We start from the raw sequence: 5329 nt of genomic DNA, 5'->3' as shown, positions 1-5329 counted from the left end.
AGCCACGTAAGTTCATTGTAGATAAGTCAATTCTAGCTATGCAATTGCCATAGGCTGTGGCCACACTAGCTGCTCATTTTGAAAGCGATTTTGAAATGAGGGGCAATTTTGAAACGAGCAGGAGAACGACTACACAGAAATTGCTCGTTTCAAAATCAGCTTTGAAATTAAAAGGTGTTCATTTCGAGACGTTATTCCACTCTTGTGTTGGGAATAACGCCTCCTATCAATGTTGATTTTGAAACAAAATGCTTAATAGAACGGCTGGCCCGTGGTCCAGGAAGGGCTTGTCGGCCATTCAACCCAGCCCTCACCATTTCCTGCCCCGTTATTTCAAACTGAAGCTGTGGCTGTGTAGCCGTTCCATTTCGAAATGACAGGGTGTCTTCCATGTCGCAGATCGCCGCATCGATCCGTGTTGTGCATGTAGCTGCTTCCTTTCGAAGCGGCTCACTTTGCAGTGACGGATAGGGATTACCCCTTTCAACATCACTTCCTAGTGTGGCCACAGCCATCAATTTGTGTATCTAGAATTGATTTTAATGTCTGGAGTAGACTTGGCCTCACTTTTGAATTAAATGCCAGAATTCCTGTCAACTTCAAAGGGACAAGGATTAGATCCTGTGCATGCAGAGCTAGAGACTGCAATGTGATCGAAAGGGTGGCAGCATCAGTGAGAGAACACAGAGATGTGATAGCGGGGGCAAAGACCAGCTCTTGTGTTTATGAGAATTACCACTTTAATCTTTCTTGAAGATTGTTTAATTTAATGTAGGTTGTACTTGCAACTAATTCATCTCCCTGCCAATAAAGCATTGTTCCCTGCGGGACGTTTTCTCATGAGAATACCTGACTAATCATCATGCTAGACAGGCACTGTTTGTGAGTACTTTGTTTTACTGGAGTGCACTGTGTCTATTTCCACACCTCAGAGAGTCACTCTCTCTCTTCTTCCCTCTGCAGTTGATCATCTGGTAGGAAAGGAGGAAAACTAGAACAACTGTCAGTGTTTTTGAGACACAAAAATAATTACTGGAGGAAATGTCTTTCACAATCTGAAGGTAACCTGCTACTTACGCAGTTGTTTAGAGGACTCCAAAGTGGAGTTCAAAAGGGTGATAGGACTTGCAGTTAAAAAAGGAGTGATAGAATTGCCATCTGGGCTTTGCCTAGGTTGTAGCAATTGGTTGGCAGAAGTTTGTGTCAGAAGATATCTTGTGACAAACCTTCTGTTGATGAAGCATGTCCAGACAGCAAGGTGCATCAAAAGAGCAATCCTGCTCTGACGACAGACAGCAGCCAGACAGCCCAGCCACTCTCTTGACAACCGCTCGGAACCATGTCAGCCAGGGTTGCAGGTCACCCCATCCTTTGGGGAGAAGGTGCCAGAGGCCTGAGGAGACAGCTGATTAAAGGAACCCCTCCGGACATCTGGGCCCTGATCCTGCCATGGGCTTGCCTAACCCTGCGAGGAACAGCAGAGTTCTCAAGCTCACCACTGTGCTTGTTCTGCCTTTGGGGGTGATGCAGCTGGTCCCTGGGAGTGATGCCACCAGAGCTGCCCCTGGGCTTGCGATGGCCCCACACGGACATGCTGCAGCTGGTGCTGAGCTTTCTGGCAGCCGTCTCCCTGTTCCTCACTGAAGGCGAACCCAAGAGCACCTTCAGGGATGGCCCCCTGGCTGCAGGACTTGTACACCTGCACCCGCTCCCTCTCCACCCACTGGTGCACAGGCAACTCTGGAGGCACCACACAAGTTCAGACTGGTGAGACCAGCTAGTCATGGGGCACGGGACAACCAGCAGTGACTCCAGAACTTTTGCATGCAGAAGGCCACCTTCCTGGAGCTCTGTGCCTGGCTCACCCCTGCCCGCCAGAGACATGGTACCCAGCAGCAGCCCACCATCTCCATAGAGAAGCAGGTTGCAATCGCCCTCTGGAAGTTTGCTGCCCCTGACAGCTACTGCTCAGTGGGCAACCAGTTTGGTGTTGGGAAGTCCACCATCATGGAGGTAATGCAGTCTTGGGTTGCAGTTCTTGCTTGGGAGAGGTGTCCTGCCAAAGGGGTACCTCAGGAAGCAGGGCTGGGGGTTTAAGGGGTGGGGTTGGGGTGAGCGAGAAGCCCCATCCTTGGGGGATGGTGCTGTCTCACACTCGCACATCCCTGCTGGTGGGGGGGTTCAATCCTGGACAGCTCAGGAGGGGAGATGGGAGGGGCCAGGGACCCCCCCAGGGACCCAGGTACTCCCTCTCTCAGTCCCTGTCATGTATGTTCAGTCACACCCCCTCTGCAAGTCATGACTTCCATTAATATGATCCTCCTGTGGAGGGTCATCCATCTGAGAAACCTTAATGGAGTCTTGGCTGGATTCCCTGCCCTGGGTTTCTCAAACTGCATCAGGGCCATTGATGGGCCCCACATCCCAATCCGTGCCCCGAAGCATAGCACGGTCAAGTACATCAACCACAAGGGATACTTCTCCATGATGCCGCAGGCCCTGGTCGATCACAGTTCATAGACATTTACATTGGGTGAGTGGGCTGAATACACGATGCTGGCATGCTCCACAACCCCAGTCTGTGTCAGAAGCTGGAGGTGGGCACATTTGTCCCTCGCTGAGAGCTGGTGGTTGGGGACATGCAGATGCCACTCTTTATCACGGCGGATGAAACCTACCTTCTCATGCCATGGCTGATGAAGCCCTGTTCCTGTCAGATGGACCCAAGGCAGGAACTATTCAATGCCTGCCAGAACCATGCCAGAATGCAGGTCAAGTGCACCTTTGGCCACCTCGAGGCACAGTTCAGTTGCCTGTTCATCCGCCTCAATGTGGGGGAGCGTCAAAATCCACCAGGTTGTGGGGGCTTGTTGTGTCCTGCACAACGTTGCGGAGGGAAAAGGTGATGCCTTCCTCCTGGGGTGGAGGGCAGAAGCCAGCTGTAAAGTGTATGCCTATGAACAGCCAGGCACAGCTGCCATCTGCCAGGCTGATCAGGATGGGCTGTGGATCTGGGAGGTCCTGAGTGAGAGCTTCTCACACAGACCCGAATAACCCTCCCCAGGGACCCAGAGCAGGGGCCTCAGGCCCATAGCCCTAGCCTGTCCCCACCATGACCTCTCCATTCCCCGCCCCCACCCCCTCCACCCCCCGCACAATGAAGACGGATGCCAGTCTGGTGATTGAATAACTGTTTTACTGAAATAAAGAAAAATGTGTAGAAAAGAAACTGTGTAATACAAAACTATTTACAAGAAAATGACTTGCAATGAACTATTTACTGGGGGCTTGGGACAGAGGGTGGGGGGCCTAGAACATGGAGGGGGTGTGGGGACTGTGAACCCAGAGGGAAGTGGGACCCCAAGTGGTGTTGGCCTTGGGGTCCCCCCCACTGTGAGTTTGGGGCCCCCATCAGGGATGTGCTGGGGCTGGGACCAGGAGAAGACAGAGATGGGGAGAGGCTGGGGTGGGGTCTGGATGCGCAGAAAGAGCAGAGGGAGCCTGAGGACCAGGGGGAGGGTCCATGGCCATCACTCAAGGGATCATGCAGGGGTCCAGGGTGCCATGCAGGAGGGCCAGTGGGTGCAGGCCAGCAGAGGTGGTGGTGGGCGGCTGGGACAGCACGTCCCCACCAGATGCTGGTGACAGCATCAAAGCCGGATGTGAACTGGTCCCTGGCCTATCACTTGCCACTACATGTTGACCCGGAGCTGGCACTCTATGGTCTCATGGGTGGCCCACAAGGCAGCAGTGTGCCTCCACGTGAGGTCCTCATGGACCCTCCAGTAGCTTCTCTGGCTGTGGGCTCAGCCTGGTGGCAAGGCGATGGTGGCCCAGCCCTTGGATGATGTAGGCCCAGATGTAAGGAAGACAAGGAGGAGAGATGGCGAGTCATTCAGGTAATGCAGCCCCTAAGGCTGTGCCCCCCCCACCCCACTGTGAGCAGCAACCAACATCCCCCTGGCCAAGGGATGGGGATGTCCTGGGAGCAAAGCCACGTATGGTCTGCAAAGTGGGCCCTACCACACGGGGGCTCCACATTGCCTCCAGGACCATGCCGACCATTGTACCCCCACCCCATTCAATAGGCTAGTGGCCAAGTGGGGTATATAGCCACAAAGGGGTCCCCTCATGGGTGGTGGGTAGGCTGGGAGCAGTCTAGCCCTCCCTGGGACCCCCCCCTTCACGCACTTGTGGCTTGCAGCACTGCCCGCGGGAGCGGGTGCTGACTCTCACCTGCAGGCATGCTTGTGTGCCGGGTGCCACACTCCTCAGTGTGTCTGGGGTCAGGCTGGCGCCCCTGTGGCTAGCCGACTTCCAGCTGTGACAGGTGCTGGGAAGGCTCCCACCCAGGGTCTGAGGGTCATCCGGCCTCCCGTGAGCCAGGCAGCAGGATGCTGGGTCTGGGTGGATCCGGGTGGCACACACTACCACTGCACACGGTTCCACATGCTGTGACTGCAGTGTGAGGTCCTGCCCAAGCTGGATGAGTGATGCTCTCAGCACGTCCCAGCTGTACCTCCCTCCCATGCCCTGGGGTGTGTGATGCACGGGATACTCACTGGAGGGACCCTCGCCCATCTCTGATGATGACTAGGACATGCCACGGATGCTGGGGATCAGGTTCAGGCCAAAGACTAGGTTGCGGGCCTCCGAGTCTGGCTCTGGTGGGGGTTCAGGCTTGGCTGTCTCCTCTTCCTCCCCTTTCTTCCTGGGGGCTCCTGCTGCAGTGGTGGTGGTGTGGGAGGGCCCTCAAGTACTATGTCAAGGCTCAGGAGAGGGATGATGTCCCCTCTTCTCCCAGGATGGTGTTCAGCTCTGATAATAGGGGCATGATGGTGGTCCTGCCCCCCAGGAATCGGCCAGCATCTCAGGCTCACAAATACCCCATCTTAGTTCTTTTACTTTGGCTCTGACTTGCTACAGTGTGCAGCGGGGGTGGCCCCATTTGGCCAGGGCAATGGCCATGCAGCCATAGATCTTTGCATTTGCTGCCTGGCCTGGGGGTCTTGCACAGTTTCCTCCTCAGCCCAGAGATCTAGGAGGACCTTGATGTCTGTCTAGACCAGGATGGGTCCCACCTCTTGGAGCCCTAGGCTGCTCCCATGGGGATCCAGGGATCTTCTCCTCCTTCCTGCTCTGCCGTGGGGAAATGCTGGCTGGAATGCGTGTCTGCGAGGACACTGCAATGAAAAGCTCCTAGCTCTGCTGCTCACATGCTCTCAGCTTCCTGCCATGGGGGTTGTTCATCCCCATTATGTCTGGGCACTGTAGTCTATAAGCACAGAACCTTGAACCTAGACTGGGAATAAATCATAATGCAAGATCA

This window comes from Carettochelys insculpta, chromosome 1, assembly GCF_033958435.1.
Source record: "Carettochelys insculpta isolate YL-2023 chromosome 1, ASM3395843v1, whole genome shotgun sequence".
NCBI lineage: Eukaryota > Metazoa > Chordata > Testudines > Carettochelyidae > Carettochelys > Carettochelys insculpta.
This window is presented reverse-complemented; position numbering follows the sequence as displayed.